General features: G+C 35.0%; 1 long non-coding RNA gene across 1 annotated transcript; it reads right to left on the minus strand.

Annotated features, from left to right (window-relative positions):
• Positions 1–1,048: 1,048 nt before the first annotated feature.
• On the minus strand, positions 1,049–3,232 carry LOC122180511. The gene is made up of 3 exons (XR_006179120.1): positions 3,189–3,232; positions 2,378–2,422; positions 1,049–1,408 (listed from the first exon to the last, which is right to left on the minus strand). It is a non-coding gene; the product is annotated as an uncharacterized LOC122180511 (long non-coding RNA).
• Between the last annotated feature and the right edge of the window lie 7,733 nt (positions 3,233–10,965).

A 10,965-nucleotide genomic window follows, 5' to 3' on the forward strand; every position in this document is an offset into this window, starting at 1 on the left:
CCTAAATTTAAACACTGCAATACAGTAAAGGGCGTTGGTGCTGGGGAGGGTGTATTCCTCTACCATCAGGATCTGTGTAGATGTGCACATGTAATACGTGAAGATTTTAACACAATTTAATGCACAATTGAAATCAGAATAATTGAAAACCGTTAAAAGAAATGAACACTGAATACAAATTTTGGGTCAGGTTTGCATTGCAAAATATAGCAAGTCAGAGCCCAGACAGTTTTCTATCCAGAGTTCTGATTTGGGCTTGTATCTTTATGCAAGTTGGACATTTAGGTACTTGAGATTTCTCACCTACTACCATTTCTTTGTTTCAACATATCAGTCACATGTTAATTCACTCTGCATTTTAAAGTATACTTATCCTTAGGATGTTGCTGGAAGTATACAATGAATTTACTTACAAAAATGTCTGAAGTCATGAAGAAATGTGAATGTCTGAAGAAATGTCCTAGAAACCTCCTAGATTAATGCCTCCACAGAATAACAACAACAACATCATCTCAGAGTGTCTGGAAATAGAGAGTTAACTCTAACTTGTTCTAGCTGCATAATTTACAATCTGGTAGAATTAAGATGACAAGGAAAAGAAATTTTTATGAACAAGCCTTCCCATATGTTCATGAACAACTGGGTGCTATCAAAAAACAATGAAGGCCTTGTCACTTGACTTCTAAAGCTATGATACCACTATTTATGTATTGTTTGGGGACACAAAACTCCTAATTGATGTCACCTTTCACATTTGCCATCTCAGATTCAACACAGATTTCTACCAATGTGACATGTTTTATTACAGATATCAACACACAAAAAGAAGCAAGCAATTTAAAAGTATACCTTACAGTAAAGGTATGTTTTACAGCTCATCAGATACATATATGCATTAAACAGACAAGTGGAAATACTCCTACAAAAATGGAAACAAGTGAAATTGTGAGTAATATTTGATGAAAATGAGTGATCTATAGATTATGCTAGAATGATTTTAAAGGTCATTGACTCAACTATAGATTCAGTTTTGTAATAGTATTGACTTAACAATTAGTGGATGGAGGCAACAAAAATCTGCATAAATTACAATCGAGTTCTGCTAATCTTTGTCTCCACACACTTTCAGTGACATTTGAAATTTTCGTTTAGGAAGTGAATTCTCAATGTTACTGGGGCCTTTGGGTTGAAGAAGAAATGAAAACTGACTGTGTACACTTCATAGGATATAGTGACACAGTTTCACTTCTGGATGCCCTTAAGCTAGATACTTCTGAAGGCTAACAAAAAATTAGGAAGATTTTTTTTTTTTTTTCCAACTCCTATTTAGGTCTCTTGTTCAGAGCAGACAGAGGCAGTACATCAAGCAAGGCAGACTTCAAATCTGGCCATTCATGTTCTTAAAATCCTGTAGTAAAAGACACAGTGTAAGAGCTTACACAGAAATCAAACTAGAAGGGCAAAAACGTGACACCAGGATGGAGCAAAGCAAAGTGGGGAAACCCACACAAGCTGAAAACAAGTGCTAGAGGGAACTCAAGATAGGGGTCATTCAGGTCTTACATAATCTGAGTCAATCCTAGATGATTAATCTTGCTCTAGAAGCAAGGAATCAGCATAAATCATGAATTAAAATCAGGCTCTTCTCATGCCTTTGTTCAAGAGGACAGAATAAACATGATACTGAAAGGTGCTTGAAAAAATTCCTGTAAAATCTTTCTGTAAACAGACCATTTTGTGTTCCATTGTCAACAATAGAGAAAGCAGCCCAAAATCCTTGCTTGCTGCTGAGCAGCAAATGAACTGCCACTGAAAAAGAAAAAAAAAAACAAAAAAAACAAAAAAACAACTGTTTCTGAAAGCTTCATTCCTTTTTAAACCATCTTTTGTTGATTGAGAGTCTTGATGACAAGATTCCTTTAAATCCTTGTTTTAAGAAAAGCATCTAGCACTGCTAATCAATTCATAACAATCTGAAGGAAGGAAATCTCTATTAAGAATTTTGCAGTAAGCATAATTAAAAGCAGCTTAGTTAAGCCAGCTCTGAAATAGTTAGGACTGTATTTGGGACCTGCTTGAATAACATCTGCCCCACTTATCCTCCATTTCAATTGAATATTCGCAGTGCAAGTGTTGCCTATATCATCAATGTCAAAAACTAAAAAGTCTTATCTTCAACTTTCATTCCAGTGCTTCAAAAGATCTTTGAATTTGCATCTTACTCTAGGGAAGATGTAGTTTAAAAACATTTTTGCCCAGCTCGCTCCATTAATTTCTGAGGAAAATGCACCTACTGCTGTGAATATGACAGTTCTCAACCTTGGTGTTTTTACAGGATGTCCCTCCCCAGGGAACGACCAACACCATTCTGACTTACCCTGCTGGAACTGCACCTCCTGCTGGGTAATCAGCTACTGCAGCGCTAAGGGAGAGACCTCAGTATGATTAACTGAATGCCCCTTCTGAATGCTAAGGAAGAAGAGAGCAGCAAGTTTTCTAAGGGGAAAAAGTGCTTTCAGTAATCACCTTTTTTTTTTTTTTTTTTCCTCTTTTTCCTTTCAAGTTGAGCAGCTAATTTACAGTTGCACAGAGTTGCTCAATTATCAGCAGCATTTAGTATTTTGTATAAGCTTTAACTTAAAATAATATTCATCATGCCTATCAAATTTATTTTCCTCTCAATGACTTCTGAGAGTTCAGAAAAAAATTCATTTTGTAATGATTATCTGACTCAGGTAAAGCTGATTTGCTATTACTCTAGGCCAAAGCCACTGACAAGGGCACAAAAAGGATTATTTTCCAGCAGTTTTCAGCCCAGCTAAATCAGAAGATAATGCCATCTATGATGCAGAGTGATCCTGACCTAAAGCTCTCCTCATTGTTAATGTTTCTCACATCTCAAATACGCTTCAGTGGTGAAAAATATGCTACAGCCATCTTCCAAGCATCAAGAAAAAAAAAAACGTTTTCATAACTCAGACTTCATACATTTAGTCAATTGATACTATTCCAGTTGAGCAACTGAGCCTTCTCCCATCCCAAACTGCACGGATAAAAGATACTGCATATATTTCTGCATTCCCACTAGCACAAAATAGTTAACCTCTGTACAATTAACAAACGTACACAGGCTTATGGTTAGAAAGACTACTGTGGTGGAAAAAGTGTAACAAAAATGAAATGCTCACCCCCGTCCTAGGCTTACAGTCAAAAACTCCAAAAGGAGAGATCTCCAGGAAAAGATCCTGCCCTACTAGGGGTCAGCCCTTAAATGGGGTCTAGGAAAGGTGCAGCCAGGCTCCACCTCTTCTGAATTGCCTTCACCTGTGCTCCCATGGCTGACTCAGTCCTTGTCTCAGGTGATCAATCTGCGGTTCAGGTTGCGACTCAACACTTCCCATACAAAGCCCAGAAATGAAACATGTCAAAGAAAATTAGTTACCCTGCCAAACAGCAAAAGAAGCAAAAGTTCATTGGCATTTATAACTGTTCATATAAAAAGTAGATTCTTTTCATTAGCAGCAGAAAAGCACGTGGACTTTCAATTTCAAATTTAATCTGCGATTAAATTTATTGTTGGAATTTATATAGCATGACATTTTAAGTGAATCATTTTTGGTTTAAGAGATTTTCAGTCATTAGTTAAAAGAAAAACTCATTTTCATTTTAGAAGAGTTAATCAATCATTTAGATACCTTTTGCATTCTATCCATTTTATACTTAAATACATAATTTAGTCATAGAATATCAGTGCTGTATAGCAAGGACAGTCTCCATCCTGTCAGTGGATCTCTTTCAGCCAAAAGCTGTACAATTTTAAATTTTCACATGATTTTTGAATGTGCTATACTATGCTGACTGTCATCAAATCCATCTGACATGCAGTGAGGAACTGAACCTTGTGGTTCCTTAGCTACTGAAGCTTCTGCTTTGAATGTGGGGAAAATGAGATATGTAGCAATGAAGAAAAATGTACAAAGTATTCTGAAGTTCGACTAAGGCCAGAAAACACTTTAATAACTCTGCTAGAATACTCTAACAAAGATATGATGTATATAAACAGAATTTTTTTAGTGTCACAACACTTCAGAATTACCTCCTTAAATGTAGTTATTGTAAACAAGGCTCAAGATCTCATTACAGAAGTTTAACTAAAAGAGCCCCTCCCACACTAGTAGGTTATATGTGCAAGAACAAATTAGTTTTGAAAATGCCATGAGTTGCTGTTACACTTTTCCCTCTTTGACTAGCCAAAACTATCAACTTATGAGTATATTCCCAGTCACACAGAGAATCTACATGCCAATGTGCTGACACTTTTAAAATCATCATCAATCAGGCTCTGATGTAGAGCTGATGGCTGCAGTTCTAATGATAAAGAGAATTAAGTTGTAATGGAGGCTTTTGAAGATCTATTTCAATGTCACTTCTAGAAGAAACAATGACATTCTGTAGCAAGGTTACCTTAAAGAGTTGGTAAGCATTTTGTTTCCTCAAGTATTAATATGGTGCTGCAGTCACCCTGTTTTTATTCACTCTACTATAGTTTGCACAATAGTCCAGCAGGACAGACAGACATTGGGCAACGATGGTTTTCAAAAAAAAAAATATGGAAGGATTTTACCAAAACTTTATGATAACTGATGTTATAAAAATGATTTAGTTATTAGAAGAAAGAACTACAGAAATACCCTCTAAGATGTGCAAAACAGATTACCACAATTCAAACTACTCAAGTAACGTCCAAAAAGTCATCCAATGAAAAGATTTCCACCAGACTGAAACAGATGTGTTATAAATGGACAACATTCTGTGGAGTTGTAAAGTGCTATCTTTATAATGTGCCAGATCTGCTACAGTGGGTGGCAAAGAGTTACTGAAATCACCTATGTTTGACGTGACGCAGCTCAGCCCAGAAACTGAATCTAAGCTTCAGTTATGAAAAAGAATGTGTCCCTTGCAGAGATGTTTTTTCTGTGTGATCAGTAAAACATAGCTTCTTCTCACCCTGTTGTTTTCCATGTGCTACAAAGATACCATTTTATCCTTGAAAAATTCTGTTTACAGAATTTCCCGCACTCCACAATATACACAAAAATACTTGATGATAGGTTGTAACTGTCTGAAGACTGACATAATGACAAACACTACCCTCTTGTTTCCTTGAACTCTGCCATCCATACAACTGTCTTGCTTTGGCCAGTATGCCTCATTAATTCCTTCAGCTATCTCAGACGTTCAGCTCTCTATCACTTCTTTAGTATTCAGTCTAATATGCTTCAGGTAATATAGACATTGAGTAGATACAGAAAGAAGACAGAGATGGGGATATGGCATGCCTTTTCCTAGTTCCTGTACAACCGATGAACCCGACAGATAAAACGTCAGACTCTGACGCTTTGGTGATTCTCCTGGAGGTCAACTACTCTGCACACCTTGACACACAAAAATCCAGCTCAGCTTAAAAAAGCTTTTTGTTGTATCCTGGATTGTTGATACAAGAAAATTTGATAAAGAGAAGGTCAGAGTAATGTCTGCTAATTATTACATGCAAGGGCTTTCAGACGAGTACCACATACATCATAGTGTAGATTTGCTGGACTGTGATACTGGAAACTAACTTCTTTCCTATAAGAGTAGTACTAAGCCTCATCTTCTGACAGCAGGTTATATTATCAATTGTTAATAATTACTATATGAATTATTAAAATAATAACATGAAGTCTAACTGACCCTGCTTGGATGTGGAGGTTGGACTAGGGCCTCCTGAGGTCACCTTCTACTTGAATTATCTTATGATCTTACCAACACTGTAGTTTTCATTTCTAAACTAGGTAGATACCATAGCAGATAGGCTCTACTTTGTTACCGTTAAACTGATCACATCTTCTCAAAGCAGTAATTACTTCACTCCTCACATTTTGTGGGTTTACCTTTCCCAAACCTAAAAATTTTCTTCCATTTCTCTTTCTATCTTCCTATCTCTTCTTCCTCTTGCATTGTTGTGTATTTGATGTTTCTTATCTGCCCAATCTAAATCCTTTAATCTTTTCTATCTGGAAACTTCCTCACATTAAATGATTTCAGTCAGTGAAAATCATGTTACTAAGACCTGATTTATCATTCTGCCCCAGTCACAATTCCTTATTTCTGGTGATCAATATAAATTCTCTACTGCTTTTTAAGGTTTTATCTTATGTATGTCTACACAAGCTTTATCATCCAGTGTCCATTTGGGTTTCACTGCTCAGATATAAATTTCCACTGAACTTCCTACATGAGACATCCTCACAGAAAGAGTCAATGCAGTTACTGTTGTGCAGTAAGGAAGATTCCTGTTCAGTACTCATGCGCTGCAATGTTCATGGAAAACTACTGGTATATAATGGGCAAAGAGGTAACTGGTCACACTCTTTTTAAACAGTAAAAATTAAGATGGTACTTTCACTAGCTTGAGACTTCAATCATGACATCCTCCACCAGATGTACTATTAGCATTGGTTTACGTTTTCTGGTGTATGGACGGCTCTTACTCTGATTTTAGAAAAGTCCTACCAGAAATAAACCTTGAAACTTGCAGAGATCACTAAACACTGCTGCATTACTCAAATTAACAATATTAGCATGATTAGCAAGTTGAGGAAAAGATGTAAAGACGGATTTCAGCTGCATAATGATAAAGCAATTATTAATACTTGGAGACAATAATTGTATTTGTAGACATGAGTAACTAACAATTATTTTTACAATGGTTATTATAATGAGTCAAAAAAATAAAAAATAAAAAATAAAAAGCTTCCTACCAAAAGGATAAACGGAAGTATAGACAAGCTGGTGGAGCAATTCAATAAATATAATAGGTAAACTTACCCCCATCAAATCAGTATATCCTAAAAGACAGTCATATTACATTATAGCCTTAATAAATCTGGGAAATAAATAAATAAATAAATAAATAAATAAATTAAATCCCCATCAAATTGACAATATCTTACAATGGAACGTCCAAAAATATCTGGGCCCCACAAATCATGATGGAAATTAAATGATCACTTTCTCTTCCTGCTAGATCTAGAAACATAACATACGCTGCCAGTTGTCAGTCATGTCAGGGTCAGCCAAAAGCCAGCTGACCTACTCTGAGATCTCCATTAAATTTTAAAAAGTGTTTACTGATTGTCATAAAATGGATTTTAAAAAGCATCAGTGAGCAGCTGAGGATAAACACTGGCAATTAAAGTTTTGGAGAGAGATGAAAATATTCTGATAAGGTGGGAAATAGTGGCCTCTGTGGTCTTGTATGATTTATATCATTTTGCCATTAACACGTTTATCCATCTGTGAAGATGGTGACTTCTGTACCATAAATTAGAAATACATTTAGTATTTACACGTACTCCTTTGTAAACAGTTTTTATCCTCATGGCAGTTACTGGATGGAACTGCAGGAACTGCAGGGTTTTGTTTTTTTTTTTTTGTTTGTTTATTTGTCATAATATTCCTCATTGATTAAACTGTTTAGGCAAGACTGTGAACACTGGTTAGTTCTGAAAGTCAACTTCTTTCTGCCCTTCTTATTACTGATGGTGCACACAGTAGGTCTCTGCCTTCTGTCTTGATAATATAGCTGTTTTTAAGATCTTAAGTACGATGATATGTGATGACATAATTCCCACTTGTTCACAAACTGTGTACTGCACTCTATGTAGTACACTAAAGGCTAAGAAATAAGAACTGTGTGAATATACAGAAGATGTTGGTGTCCTTCAGTTTTCTGGAAATATATCTGCAGTTTGAGCAAAAATGTTTGAGAGCCATGACCAAAAGCAAAGAAAATATGAACAAATGTAACTAAATCATCAAACAAGGGTAAAAATAGTAAGGCAAAATGCAGAAAACATTCTGAAGTAGTACAGTAAAGTCAACAGGTTTCTAAAATGCTGTGAGTACATGATTAAAAAAATACTTGCTTACAACAGCATATCAGTAGCAAGAAAAGACAATCAGCTAGTTATATAATTGCACTTTTATCTTTTGAGTCTGTAAAAGATAAGGAGTAAATTCAAATGCATATATTTCATATCATATTTTTTCATAAATTACAGAAGAAGAAATGGAAAGAAGTCCAATAAGGTACAAAAAATGGTGAAGATGATGCCCCACATCAGGCAGGATCTGTTATGGCTTAAACTGATTTTAATGCCCAGTTGGAAATAAGCTTTGATGTTTAAGAAAAGTTAATGGGTTGACTAAGAACTGTCTAAGAAAATGAGTAGTGAAGGCCAGATTTGTGCAAGAGTGGCTCAAATGACTCAAACATGTGATCTTCTCAGCTAACTCTGATGTGAAATACCTAACGTAGTTCTTGATTGTACTGCAGAAGGAAAAAGTATTTTCCTCACTGTGGGGAGAGAAAAGCAAAACATCAAGGATGACTCTGAAGTAAGATGTCATTTCTAAATACCAAGCCTTCTAATTTTAACAGTTTCAAAAACCAGAATTTCAATAATTAACTGCATAAAAGGGAAAAGCTCAAAAGTCCAGATCTATTCAAGTAATACATTTGACTATAAAGCAACTTGTAAAAATTACAGACTTGTTTGGAGCATCTGTTTATGAAGCATATGTAAATGATTTAAAGAAGGAAATAAAAAATTTCCGGAGAGACACTTTAAGCAAAACCATAAGTACATTATGAGAGCCTTAAAAAATAATGATATGCGGAGAATACAAATACTAAGATTAAAATATCACTGTCTTACTGTAATACTTTCAGTTTTAAGTTTCTAAATAAATTGTAAATGTTTTGGTGAAAAAAACCAAAAGCAAATATAAAAACATAGGCTGCTAATCTCTTCAATTATAGATAATATTAACAATTTTATTGCTGTTTTATTGCTTCTCTCTGTACTTTATAGCTTCTTGAACTTTTCCAGTAGTTCTGGAAAATGCAATAAAACTGCTTACTTGTGCTCCGCTCAAAAGGAAAATACTTCATGTGAAATCATAGTGTTAGGATACAGAACACACATTGTCAGTAAACAACTGAACTCTCTCAACTTAGATAATAATGATTCAGTTTCCATATATTCTGTCAAATTATCAGAAGTTGCCACTAGACCTGTATTTTTTATATCTGAAAATCAGATTTATGCATACTTTGTATTTCCCATTTATTGCTTTTTTATGTTCAAATTTGATATATGTATTTTAAAGTTCTATGTTTTGTTTGTTTGTTTGTTTCTTTGCTTCCAGAAAAAGAATCACTTTTAAAGAATCTCAGAAATAAATAAAGTAACAAATAGACGAGAGATAGACGTAAGAAATATTAACCTTGGAGTTTCTAGTTGGTCAGTCTCTTGATGTCTGGACCTATTTTTCTGAAGAGACCATTACTGAGGTAGTGAAAACGTGATAACATTTAGCATTTTGTTTCCTTCAGGTTAAATCAGTGAAAATTAAGTTATGTTTGGTACTAGCAGTTATTACTATCTGTCACATTACTGTAAACTATTACATTGAAAACAGACAAGGAAAAAATATCAAAATCAGCATCCTAAGAAAAATGCAGTTATGTCTCAGACGGGATTTTGCTAAAATACACTAATGTGGTACACCATGCTTTTATGTATCTGGCTTTTGTACCAAACACTAAGCCAACACGAATATTTTTATAAATTCACACGGCAGGTAAAGGATAAGGAAGAAAATGTGCACTGGCTGCTAAAAATCCACAAGAAAATGGTAAGCATATGGTAGCAAAGTAGTACGCGGTTTCAAAAGGAGTATTTCAGGCAGAAGAAATCACTTGTGCTAGGAGGTTAAGGAAGTGACTATACTTATGTTAGAGCTGTGGAAACATTAAATATGAATGAAATGCAGAAATAGCTTAAGGAAAGGTAGTAACAGGCTAGAAACAAAGGATGCAACAGAAAAGAGCTTTGGGAACAAATAACAACAGAAACAGAAGAAACCAAGAAAGTAGCATTTAGGGCTTGTAAATGAGCTTTACAAAAATAGGAAAGGAACTGTCACTGGATTGGAATCAGTGAAGGACAAAAGCAGTACAGAGGAATTTGGAAAAAGTTTAAGGAGTTCCATACCCAAAATACTGGCGTCAGCTACTCTCTAGATTATGAATTTCAGAGAACCAAGACCAGAGACAGAAAGTGGAGAGCAGAAAGGACTGAGTCAAAGAAAATGGAAAGGAAAAGAAAAAAGACTGAAAACATTGAATTATACAAATATTAACTATTGAGAAACTTCTCTGTGGCAAATAAAGCATTTAGATATCTGAAAAAGAAGAATGCAATTACAAATGATTGATTTTTTATCACACAACATTAAGAGGACAATGTTATTGACAAAAATTGCTCTGTTTTCTGCTGGACTGTGCAAACACTGAAGCAAGCTGTGTGCTGAAAGAAGTAGGGTAAAAATTCCAGAGGATAAAAATTATGGGTCATGTCCTGTACTTATTTAGAGACTGAAAAGGTGATATTGAACCACCAGCTGGAAGCCCCAGTTTGGTCTGTTGAGGGATCCTTAGTAGCCTCAGGGCATTTCTTTCCTATATTGGCCCCTTGCTGGTCAGTACATCAATAAAAAGAATGAGCTACAAAAGCCATCCTTCTACCTAATGAGCAAAAAGTCTATAATGGTCAAATCTGAAACGCCATTGTTTTTAAAGAACTAGAACTGCAAACTGTATAGTGAATGCATGGAGAGTTTTCAGTATAGCTTACCATACATTATGGAATATTTTTATAAGCATTAAGTCACTTACTAGGTAGAAAGTTAGATATCTGTCGTCATTTTTTTCTGCAAGGTAGAATTTTTTGCTTTTAACATCCTATATTTGGGTCTTGTTTTACATTTTAGGGCAGTTTCTATCATAAACTACCTTAAAATGTGTATTTAATCTCAACCACAATGAAACCAGAAAGCCAAATAAAATGCATAAAA

Source organism: Lagopus leucura, unplaced genomic scaffold (assembly GCF_019238085.1).
Source record: "Lagopus leucura isolate 7727_CA_CO unplaced genomic scaffold, USGS_WTPT01 Super-Scaffold_100004, whole genome shotgun sequence".
NCBI lineage: Eukaryota > Metazoa > Chordata > Aves > Galliformes > Phasianidae > Lagopus > Lagopus leucura.